Here is a 12,917-nt window from a genome sequence, read left to right as displayed (position 1 = left end):
TTCAAAGCTGAAAGCTTTGCATTTACAATCTTAATACCGGAGTCCCTTTCTGATTTCAGATAAATTCACACCTGCCTTCCTGTCTGGGGCAAAAGTGTAGTGATTCCCCATGCTACCACCTTTATTTAAATTATTTCCATTCTGTTGAGATTTTTGTTCTCTTATTTTTAAAATGTGTACTCTGAGCACTTTTATATTCTAAAATATAGAGGCTATTGTCAGATAAATATATTATTCATTTGATAAAAATTAGATGTTATTACTGTTCATGTTTGCTTTCAAACAGCTCATCCTACGTTTTATCCATTTTGCAAAACAGCAGTTGTGTGTGGTTGCTTAGCATATTGGAATATATTATGTAAATGAACCTTTTCAGATTTCTGTATAATATATGGTTTCATTTTATAGACTTTATATTATTTCAGTATGAATAAACATGAGAAAAGAATATGATGACCAGTTACCTAAAATGTACCTGTTTGTTGTTAACTTTGAAGAAGGAAAGAAAATGGATGTAATTGGGAGATGTTTAAATTAGAAGCTGTTCTACATATATTCTTTTCCAAAAGAAAACCAGTCACTGTAAGACCAAAGTTGGACTGCATGTTTGTTAAATATTTGGCCCTTGTATATGCTTTTTAAACAGTCCATCTGATGATGCCTGCGTGGGGAAAATAAAGCTGGTTCTGTCTGCAGCAGCGGCTCTCGCTGGTCAATACATAGAAGACCTACGTTCTTGCCTTTGAAAATTCTGGAGTACATTTTATCTGGAGTGGATATGCAGAAAACAGAGGTTAAAGCATTGGCTGTATGAATGTAATATTTAATTTTCCATAATTGGAATTCCAGATCCTTTAGGTACTTAAAGCATGATGGATTTCTTTCTAAGGAATTAAAAAAAAAAAAGTCTGGATTTTCACAAGATAAATTCAGGAGCAGACATTATTTTACCCAGAGGGATTTGAAAGAATGATTTAAGTAACAAGCTCAAATATAATTTCTCTTAAAATGTTTAGTTTACAAAGAAATTTTCATAAATATCTCACAAAGCAAAGTGTGCTTTAATTGTTTATAATAGTCTACAGTCTATTTATGGAATACATTTACAAGTGTGTATCTTTTTTTTTATTGAATTTGTTTGAGTGACATTGGTTAATAAAAGTTATGCCTCACCATATCGTGGTTTACTTTTCGCGGTCTCACTGTATCGTGATTTTTAAATCATATATATCTAATCTTTTATTGTGGATATTTTGCTATATCGAGGGGTTTTGTGGTATATAGGTGTTTTAATATATTATTTTAATTATTTTTGCATAAAATAAGCAAAAATAAGTGTGCAAAAGGTTTATAAGAATGTGGGGAGTGTTTATAAAGCTTTAAATGTATACAAATAATAAACTAAATATAAGGTTGCTACATGGCGGATTTTCGCCTATCGCTGGAGATTTTGAACCTAACCCCCGCGACAGAGGAGGGACCGCTATAGGTTGCGGGTATACAATTATTTCTGAAACACATCATCTGTGTATTTATTGTATTGTGTTCACCACCCCAAGTCAGAGTCTCCTTCCATCACCATCTGTCCTCCTCTTCCCTCTTCTACCCCTACCCCCTTTCCCGCTGGTTATCTGTGTCTAGGAGGGTTTTTTTTCCCTTAATCTCTTCAACTTTTTCACCCAGCCCCCCAACCCTCCTCTGCCTCTGACAGCTGTCAGTCTATTCTTGATGAGTATGTTTCTGTTTTGTTTCTAGTTCATTAGATCCACATGAGTGAAATCATATGAACCTTGTCTTTCTCTGACTGGCTGATTCCAAGCACACAATGCTCTCCAGGTCCATCTGCGCTGTTGCAAAGGGCAAGATTTCCTTTTCCTTTTATTTTTTTAAAAATTTTTTATTTTTTTGTATTTTTCCGAAGTTAGAAGCAGGGAGGCAGTCAGACTCCTGCACGTGCCTGACCGGGATTCACCCAGCATGCCCACCGGGGGGCGATGCTCTGCTGTGGCCGGAGCCACTCTAGTACCTGAGGTGGAGGCCATGGAGCCGTCCTCATTGCCGGGGCCAACCTGCTCCAGTGGAGCCTTGGCTGCAGGAGGGGAAGAGAGATATAAAGGAGAGGGAAAGGGGTGGAGAAGCAGATGGGTGCTTCTCCTGTGTGCCCTGACTGAGAATCGAACCCGGGACTTCCACACGCCAGGCTGACACTACCGCTGAGCCAACCAGCCAGGGCCTCCTTTTTTAACGGCTACTTGTGTTTGTCTTTTTACAGTAAAGAGGCTCCTGGTAGGTATGATAACATGAACCCAATTTTCCAAGTTATTTAGATACTATAATTGCCACTGACATTCTTCCAGAATAGAATTACCTTTGTTATTCTCTTTTGAAATGGACACCAGAGAACGTTTAGACAATGTAGGAAAGGATACCGAAGACGGTCCCTTGGAATCCCATCTCTGACTGGAACTGCCATTCAGTGTGGGCATCTCCTTTCAACCTGTTTTCTGCCTACATGTATGTATATGTTTGTTTTCCTTTTAAGTAAAAATAGAATCATGCCTTGTATATCATAACTTTTTTAATCTATTTGATATTTTTGAACATTTAACCTTGTAAATACGCAAATAAGGAGGAATGTTATTTTAATGGCCGCGTGGTAATCCAAAGTGTCTACTGTCTCTTGAGAACGGGGGCTTAAGACTTGGCACCCACTCTGTGTGTGCCAGGAGTGGAACTGACCAGCATTCATAGTTTTTAATCAGTTCTTTGTAAAAATGCCATGTCCTTACTCCTCCTCTCCGATTCCCTTTGCCTTTCACTGGGCAAGGAGGGATCATGTTTATTCCTTGAAGGTTCAGAAAATGAGTAGCTTTAAGAAAAACTGTACCCTCCTCTCTGTCCCTCAACAAAGTGTGTTCCGGGAGACCTCCGGTACTGCTTCTACAGTCTGCCTGCCTCTGGGATTTCCAGTCAGAAAATGTCTGTCTGAAAGATGTAAGGTTATTTAAAGCAAACTGGTTCTGATTCCTTGATTCTTTATAAAACATAGGCTCTTCAGATGTGTATAGTGGAAAGGGTGGGTAACTGGACCACTATTAATTCAGCTAAGTTTTTTACTCTTTAAAATACTTTTTTTTTTTACGTTTTAAAATATTTCAAGATTTAGTACTAAGTAAAATTGCATTTTCTGTATCCAGTTGGTTGTCACAGTTGGTACCTTGAGTGCAGTCCTGTCCAGAAAAGACTTCTGTTACCTGCTTCAATTGGACCAAGAATGGAAGTTGCTGACTTTGGTTTTACATACCAGATCCAAACAGCATTCGGATGCGTGTAGCCCGGTTTCCGCATCGCCTCTCCTCCCCTGCCACACTGATTCCCAATAAAAGTGCCATTCAGAAAGAGCTAGCACGCAGATCTTGAGTGTTGTGGGGCCGTTTTGAGTTTTGATGATCAATCACCCTGTAATTTGGCACTCAACATGAAGGGCTCAGCCACCTTGGAGGAGAAGTGACATCCTCCACTTGTCTGGCGTAAGGAAGACGACTAATGACTAGCACAAACACCTTTTCTTTGGTCATTACAGTATGATGAAAACTGGTGTGCGAAAGTGATTTCTTAAATTTTATTGTGTTCACCAGCTAGAGCCATATATTAAAACAGTATAAATGTTCTTAATTTGCATAATTCTGTATAATTTGGGTTTATATTTTCCCCTGAACCTGAGTTTTCATGTTTTTGTCCTGTTTGTACCAGTCTTTTTTTTTTTTTTTTTTTTTTTTTTACAGAGGCAGAGATAGACAGGGACAGACAGACAGGAACGGAGAGAGATGAGAAGCATCAATCATCAGTTTCTCGTTGCGCGTTGCGACTTTTTAGTTGTTCATTGATTGCTTTCTCACATGTGCCTTGACCATGGGCCTTCAGCAGACCGAGTAACCCCCTGCTGGAGTCAGCGACCTTGGGTCCAAGCTGGTGAGCTCTTCGCTCAAGCCAGATGAGCCTGCGCTCAAGCTGGCGACCTCGGGGTCTCGAACCTGGGTCCTTCCGCATCCCAGTCCGACGCTCTATCCACTGCGCCACCACCTGGTCAGGCTGTACCAGTCTTTTTAAAAATATATATATTTTATTTTGTTTACTTACTGATCTTTAGAGACAGAGAGGAAGAGAAAGAAACATCGGTCTGTTGCTCCACCCATCCGTGCACTCATTGGTTGATTCCTGCATGTGCCCTGACTGGGGATCAAACTTACAACCTAGGCACAGTGGGACAACACTCCAATCAAGCCAAGGCTAACCAGCCAGGGCTGTGCCAGAGTCTTAAAATCATTTAACATAGGCCTTAAAAAAAGTTTAGCATAAAGTGAGAACTCATGAATATTCATGAAGTCACAATTTATCACATTTTGTTAATTTACTATTCAGTGAGTCCGAATAGCAGTGATTGTTTTCTTTTACAGAGACAGAGAGAGAGCCAGAGAGAGGGATAGATGGGGACGGACAGACAGGAACAGAGAGAGATGAGAAGCATCAATCGTCAGTTTTTCGTTGTAACACCTTAGTTCATTGATTGCTTTCTCATATGTGCCTTGACCATGGGGCTACAGCAGACCAAGTAACCCCTTGCTCGAGCCAGTGATCTTGGGCTCAAGCTGGTGAGGTTTTGCTCAAACCAGATGAGCCCGCACTCAAGCTGGCAACCTCGGGGTCTCGAACCTGGGTCCTCTGCATCCCTATCTGACGCTCTATCCACTGCGCCACCACCTGGTCAGGCAACAGTGAGTCTTAATGGAACTTTTTGATCATGAAAGAAGAAAAACAGCATTTCAGGTTTGTGAATTCAAAGCTTGAGTTTCAGCTCAGTTGTATGTGGACAGTTCCGTGCACTTTCCCAGCATACTTTAAAACACTGAGAAATGGCCAGAGTGTAACGGAAACTATTCCTACTGTTATTTTATTCATCATTATAGCAAGTGTGTGTGCACGTGCGCGCGTATGCGGTTCAAGCTGGCTGGTAATAGTGTGACTTATTCTCTGTTTTAGTTCAGTGAACTCGACAAAGCGTTTGGGTTTACAGGACTGTTGGAGAGCATCACCGATAGGGCGGCTCTGTCCAGTAAGGACTCCACTAGCCATGAGTGTCTAATTAAAATCTAAAATTCAGTTTCTCAGCCTCACTAGCAACATGTCAAGTGTTCAGTATCCACATGTGGCCCTGTGGCTACTGTATTGATTTTCTGGGGCTGCCACAACCTGGGTGGCTTAAAGTAACAGGAATCTATTCTCTCCCGGTTCTAGAGGTTTCCAGTCCAAAACGAAAGGGTTGGCAGGACCGCGTTCTCCCTGTGGGCCAGGGCCGAATCCTGCCCTGCCCTGCCTTGCTTCTAGTGGCCCCTGGCCACCCTTGTTGTCTTCTGGCTGGCAGCTGTGTCATCCCCACCTTCTGTCCTTGTGTTCACGTGGCTGGGGTCTTCCCTCTGTGTCTCTCTGTGTCACCTTCTCAAGGATAGCAGCCACACTGGATTTAGCACCCACAGGATGATCTCATTCTAACTGAATACTTCTGCGAAGACCCTTATTCCTAAGATATCTACATTCACGGACATCTGGGGCTTGGGCTCAGTGTTTCTGGCGGCAGAAGCACAATTCAACCTACGAGAGCCGCCATGTTGACAAGGCAGATAATGGAACACTTTCATCATCTCAGCAATTTCTAGTGGACATGCCGTATGCAGTAAGGTGGTTTTTAAATTTTTTAATGAGTCATTTTTTTAGGTTTCTATATGGCGAAACACTAGCGAATTATATTACAGCACAGCATTTGGAGCAACTTCCTGGTTGCTCGTAATTTTGAGTATTCCATCTAGTTCAGTGTCTGATTAAGCACAGCAATGTGTGTGTGAGTCTGTCGTACCCTGTTACCATGGGGCTGTCAGCCTCCTCAGATTCCTGCCATGTCATTATGCTCTACAATTAAACTGTATGCAGAGATAATGTTTCTTTTTGTTGTTGTTGTTGTTTTATGACAGAGAGAAGGACAGACAGGAAGGGAGAGAGATGAGAAGCATCAATTCTTCATTGCAACGCCTTAGTTTTTCATTGATTGATTTCTCATATGTACTTTGACCAGGGGGCTACAGCAGACCGAGTGACCCCTTGCTCAAGCCAGCGACCTTGGGCTCAAGCTGGTGAGCCTTGCTCAAACCAGATGAACCCGCGCTCAACTGGCGACCTCAGGGTCTCGAACCTGGGTCCTCCACATCCCAGTCTGATGCTCTATCCACTGTGCCACCACCTGGTCAGGCGAGATAATGTTTCTTTGAATAACAATTTGAATGATAGATGAGTTCAGGAATATTGATACAGGATTCCTGGTGTTTCCTTATTTCCATTTTTATGTTCCATCTTGAATTTTTTAGGTTTCTAATTCTAGTTACATGTTTATTTTCATCAAATAGAAAAAAAATTTATAAATTCATCAGTAAATCTTGAGCACTAAAAGGATTTAAATGCATCTCCCTAAAGAAGTCTACCCCAAGATACGCAGTGAGCTGACTTTGTAAAAGAAAAGTAGGACAAATGAATCCTCGTTACATCTCTCTCGCTGTGTGAGAATCAGCTGGTGTTGCCTCATAGGGTTAGCCCAGAAGACAGATGAGGCCCGTTTACAGCTTTGCTTTTAAAAGATTTTTTTATTCCTTCACTGTGATTTTAAGGGTAATTAGGATAACTGGTTTTGTTTTTTTTTACCTGATACACAGCTAACTTCTAACCAAAACTTGTGTCTCTGTCCTCAGCATGGATGGAGCTGTTAGGGAATCTCACCAGGGGCGTGGGTTTTGTACCAGGGGATGCGGGGTTGCGCTCCCCTCCCCAGCGTTGGTTCCCAGACACTCCTGAGCAGAGCCGGCCATGCGGGGGGCCCAGGGAGGTTCCGGTGGAGGTCCTGGGCACGGGGAGGGACGATGGCTACAGAAGTGTGTACCATTACTGTCCCCAGTCTCCGTGGTTGTCAGGCTGTCCTTGAGAGCCACGCTGTGAGTTCATGCTATTCCATGTGCTGTTCAGGCCAGAAGAAGAACAGTGCCTGGCCAGCTGCGTGTGACTGCGTCCTCCATCTACGACAGCCCGCGGGTCGTACTCGGCGTAATGAACATTTCTGCTCATGTCTCCAAAGATTGTTGGGAGAAGTTGGAAATAAAGGAACCAAGTTGTGAGGGCGGACTCTGGAGAACAGGTTAGGCCTCTTACCACAAGCGAGCTATTCACTCTGTCACCCCGTGATCGCCTGAGCCGAGATACGGGAACTGTCCCATGTCAGTGTAATTGGTGAGCGGTGTTGGGTCGTGGGCCTCCCCTAGCTTATCTGGCTACTTCGCCATCAGGAACATGGATGGAATATCAAAAAGTAAGGTTAAAAAGAAAGAAAGGAAAGAAACCAACTTTCCCTCTTAGCAGCTAAAACGGACTTGAGTCCAGGCAAAAGCCCATGTCTCTCATGGGAAAGCCACTGGGCCGTGGAGCCTAAGAAGAAATCTGGGGCCAAAGTGAAAGGATAAATGAAGTTGGAAATGACGTGCTCATGGAAGTGTGCGCGCCGTCCCCTGGTCAGCTCTTGCTGTGTGCATGGCGACACTCAACACTGCCCGTGAACAGCGGTGCTGGGGGCCCGGTCTTGCGGGGAGGGGAGTGGGCTGGGGGTCTCTAAGGGACTGTGAGCTGGGGGTGCTGACAGCGGACCTTGAGTGACCTGCTGACCACTTCTACCCTCCAGCAGATCCCTTTGTTGACCATAAGTTTAAAAAGAAAATGGGGTTGGGAGAGAACTTGGATCCAGCTCCAGATAAGCCAGACTCGGTTCAAGTCCGAGGATCCCTTTCTAAATGTGTGACCTCGGACAAGGGCCACCCACAGGTCGGCAGACCGCAGCTTCCCCGTCAGGAGTGGTGACTCGGGCAGGGGGGCCCGCTGGTCGGCGCTTAGTAATCCAAGGTATAGAATCCTAACCATCTCAACCGCCCTGAGCACACAGCAGTTTCATAGCTGACACTGGTAATGACCATGGTAATGAATTGGCAAGGAAACAGTTCAAGTACATTCCGTGTACATGCACATAAGGCAGATGTATAAGGCCTTTGAATATTTCCATTCAAAATTGTTTAAAAAGAGATTCTACATACTGGGCAAATGAGTTACTTGCAAATCGACAGTCTGGGAACAGGTCTTCCGGATCTTGGAATTAAGAGTCCATTTTAAATCCCCGTTCACAAAGGGTACCCTGACCTCAGAAGGGTCAAAACTTTCAAATGCTGCTTTTGTTAAGAGAATGTGGATAAGCAGCGACCCCGGGGCCCCCTCGGAGGGAGCCTCCTCCCCAGGTGGCGCCCCCTTCCGGCTTCCTAGGTATGATGGGAGATAAAGTGGGTTTCCAGGTCTGGAACAGTCATGCCCATTTCAGTTTGTCTTGTTTGAGACAAACCTGAACAACAGGCTGTCTGGGAAACCAGCGCTGTTTGGTGGCCTGGCTGAGGCTTCAGGCTGCCACATCCGGATGCCACTGAACTGATCATGGGGGTGGGCTGGGGGGGACAGGACACCTATTTCACCTTGTCCCCAAGTGCTCGTGTTTCCCTTCCTCCTCCTGCCATGTTCTTCCGTGTGAAGGCAAGTTCTGGAGGGGGCGTCGCGCCTTCCAGCGGGCTTTTCCCGGGGTCACAGGTGAGCCGGAGCGCATTTTCACAAGGGAGGAAGGAAATGGGAAACACATTTTTAAGGCCGGGGCTGTGGTGACATGATCTAGGGCTGAGGGGTGGGCGGTGAGATTTGCAAATAGATTTGTAGCTTTTAACCAAAAAGTATTTGTACATCAGCAGTAACGTTCTCCAGCCTAATGAGAAGTGAGTTCTGTGTGCGGCGCGGCGCGGCGCGCCCCTGGGCCAGCAGAGCTGTTTCCTGGGCGTTGTGAGTAGCACTCTGCTCACAGCTCACGTTCCAGCCCCTGCCCCAGAGCCTGGTCACATGGACTCAGAGTCTCCCACCGACTCTCCTGTCCTGCTGGGAGGTGGACGGAGCCACCTGCTTGCCCTTCGCACAGGACTCAGTGGCCTGGTATCCACTGGCCAACCTCAGGAGGCAGAAGGTGAGCTGTGTCACTCTGGCCAGGTGACTCAGCTGGTTGGAGCATCATCCTGATGTGCAAAGGTTGTGGGTTCGATTCCCAGTCAGGGCACATACAGGAACAGGTCAATGTTTCTGTCTCTCTCCCCATCTCTATCTAAAACAAATTTTTAAAAAAATTTCTGAAGTGAGCCGTGGTGGAGAAAGTCTTCCTTATTTACAGTGTTGTTTGCTCAGCTGGCCTTGAGTGCAAAGTGAAGTTGGTCCCCTTTCTTTTTTCTGCCCTTTTAGTTAAATTTTCCCCAAAGCCACCAGGGGGCAGAAAGAAACTTCCTTAACCTTTTTTTTTTTTTTTTTTTTAAACTTCTAACTACAAGGAAAAGTAAACCTTTCTTTTAGTCCATCTAGGCCAATGCTTTTGATATAAATTCTATTTTCCATTTGGCATAGCTTTGATTTCTTTCTGATTTGGGTTGTCTTTGAATGAATCCTTCGTCCTGCACCTGAGGCAGGGGTGAAGGGGAATCCGCAGAGATCCAGCACTGCGCATCGGTGCGCGACCTAGAGGCTCCGTGTCCGGGCCTAGCTCCGCGTGCATCCCGTCTCTCCCGCGTTGTTCTCCTGTGTCCAGCCTCGCCGGGCAACGGCAGGCCCTCAGCGCCTCCCACCTGGGTCATTGCAAAGGCCTTTCAACCAGCCACCCGGCCTGCCCCGCCGTGTCATCTCTCAGTCCAACATCAGACGGCATCTCATCCCCCACCAAATGAATGAACAGCCCCACCTGGCTGGCCCCAACTCCTATGTCACACTTTTCCCCTCTCCATCTCCCTCCTTCTGTAACTCCATCTCAGCATTTCCTTTCCTGTGGCCCAGCCCCTTCCAGCTCCCCAGGTTCAAGTCCCGGGGAGGTGCAGATCAGGTGTCACCTCCTAATTAGCATCTTGTCTACAGTATCCAAATCCCTTCTTCACCTGGCAATGTTTCGGGCTCTAGAAGGTCAGCAGCACACCTGCGGCTGTGGGAAGGGTGCGTGTTGCTCCCAGCAAAGCCAGCCCAAGGCTGAGCTCATTGGAGGACGCTCCCCAGAGCAAACGAGTACACTTGTGTCATGTGCAGGCTGTGACCCCAGGCTGGGTCAGCCCTCAGTGGAAATGTTTAAGAAGCATTCCCTCCCGCGAAGCAAGTCCAAAGTGGACCAGATGGAACTCTTAACACGTTAGGAACAGCGGAGAGACCCAGAAAGACGGGTTGTGAGCTTGATGCATATAAGTGAGTTTTTCTTTACAACCTTAGAAAAACACCAATCTGTTGCTTTTTAATGTGCAAGTTACTAAAGGTTATCTCTGAGGAATGCATTCTTCATCCTGCAGGCTTGTAAGTCCGTCTGAAACAATGAAGACGGGGTGTGGGATGAAGAGGTCCATGGCAGTACACGGTTTCTTCTGTTCCTGGAAGTGGAGATAGCTCTTGTGTCTAGACGGGCACCTTCGTGGTCACCGGCTGCCGCTTGAACAGTGAGAGAAAGGAGACAATAAAGGACCCCAGGAAAACCGGGGCGTGGCGTGCTCAGCAGGGAAGGGCACGTGGGAGAGACTGGGGACAGGTGGCTGTCGGTAGAGCAGTTATGAACCATAATGAACTCCTGGCCTAATGGGTCTGTGGCTCCCAGTACTTGGGGGCAGGCCTGGTTTTGGTTTGGTGCTCACAGACCAGAAGAAAACAGAAAGTTCTTAAAGGGGATCAGTGTAATCCCTATTTAATTTGGACTTTTGCTCTTAAATTCATTTCGCATATGGCAATACATTCCTGCAGTGGACGCAAAGGCATTTTTACACAAGCTGAGCACACGCTTCATCCTGGGCGTGGTCCGGTCACACCTCACTGAGATCATACCTTGCCAAGGAGCCTGGGCGAGGCCAGGAAAGAGCGCTTGCCACCATCCAAGAGGCATCGGTAGTGCCACCCCCTTCCTCTCGGGATCGCACATGCCCACGCAGTCCTCGACCGTGCTCGGACGGGGGTGTGCAGTGCTCACTGCTGGTTCTTCTACTTGGCCTTCAATTCTGTTAACTACCCTCCATCGTGTGAGGCCACTGCTGCTCCTTGGAGCCCATGAGGCTCAGGAACAGGCCCAGCTGTGAGCCATGCTGTGCGTGACATCTGAATTGTGGCCTGGAGGCGGACACAAGCGCACAGTGATGTCTACAGAGAATCACCCCAACGCCCGGGAGCGATGAGGCCCGGCACCACCAGCTGGCAGGGAGGGGTTCCAGGGCAAATAGCCCTCCGACTGATCTAGCACATCTTGGGGTTGCCGACCCACATCTCTTCTAGCGGCTGAAGGCTCTCAGCTGGCCCGCTCTTGGACAGCTCTATGCAGAATCCAAGTCACACACACTCATACACACACCTCACTCATTCATTTACTGATTGACTTAGCCAAGCAGCCGCCGTCTGAGCACCTGTTCTGTGCCATGTGTTCTGCTTGCCACCGAGGTGAACAAGGCCGACTGCGTCACCATCTTCTTGGAATTCCATCCTAGGGGAGAGCCGGGCGGTATACAGGTGGACAGACAAGCAGCCATGCCGGGCTGTGCCCAGTGGTACAAAGGGCCAGTGGGCGGGGTGTTTGGGGGAGGAAGGCCCTTGGAAGCAGTGACAGTCACTGCGAGTTACGTGTGAATGGAACTGTGGACACACGAACGCATGAGGTTAGGACGGGTTCAGAGACGGACCAGTCGTGTCCTTGGAGTTTGCCCTCTAGAGCACTGGCCCCTAACCTTTTTTGGGCCACGGACCAAATATTTAACATCAGAAAATATTTTCACGGACCAGCCTTTAGGGTGGGACGGATAAATGTATCACGTGACCGAGACAAGCATCAAGAGTGAGTCTTAGACGGATGTAACAGAGGGAATCTGGTCATTTTTAAAAAATAAAACATCGTTCAGACTTAAATATTATATAAATAAAATGGAAATAATGTAAGTTATTTATTCTTTCTCTGTGGACCGGTACCAAATGGCCCACGGCCCGGTACCGGTCCGCGGCCCGGGGGTTGGGACCACTGCTCTGGAGGACGGACTCAGGACCACGAGATGGAACGCAAACTGGCCTAAGAGCACAGAAGGAATCGTGTGCGTGTTCCTGGGAGGACAAGCCAGCCTCTGACTGAAGGCGATCAGAGCGGTTTCTTGAGGGAGTTGATCTTGGACCCGCACTCAAAGTTAGGAAAGGACGGGCCGGGCGTTCCTGGCAGGAGGAGAGGCGTAAGACCCTGTGCAGAGGCAGAAACATTGGGCCATGTTTGGAGAGCTGCAGACAGTGTAATTTGGCTGAAATACAGAGAACTTGAAAGTCATGGGTGACCCAGCTGCACAGGCCAGTACTCGGCGTCTCACGGAGGGTGGGCTCCGACCGCCGGCCTGCCGCTGGGAGCGGGAAGCTGCTTCCCTGCAGCCCACGGGGCACTTTCAGTGGCGGTGGGGCGTGGTCATGGCTGAGTGGATGGTCACCCGTGAGGTTCACGCACCCATCAGCTCTCAGCCCAGCCAGTGCGAAGGGCTGCAGTCTTCCCCCCTAATCCAGCCGATGTCTTGCTGAATCATTGGCAAAGGACATTTCTACCTAAAATACGATCGTGCCTTCTAGACCTTCTCGTTAATTCCTGACTTTTCTTAGGCTGAGTCAGCTTTTTATTATACAAGTAAATACTAAACTTAGATGTTCAGTCTTAAACCCCCATTAGGATGGCTACTATCAAAAACCAAAACAAACAACCCCCCCCAAAAAAATAGCAAGAA

This window comes from Saccopteryx bilineata, chromosome 7, assembly GCF_036850765.1.
Source record: "Saccopteryx bilineata isolate mSacBil1 chromosome 7, mSacBil1_pri_phased_curated, whole genome shotgun sequence".
Lineage (NCBI taxonomy): Eukaryota > Metazoa > Chordata > Mammalia > Chiroptera > Emballonuridae > Saccopteryx > Saccopteryx bilineata.
This window is presented reverse-complemented; position numbering follows the sequence as displayed.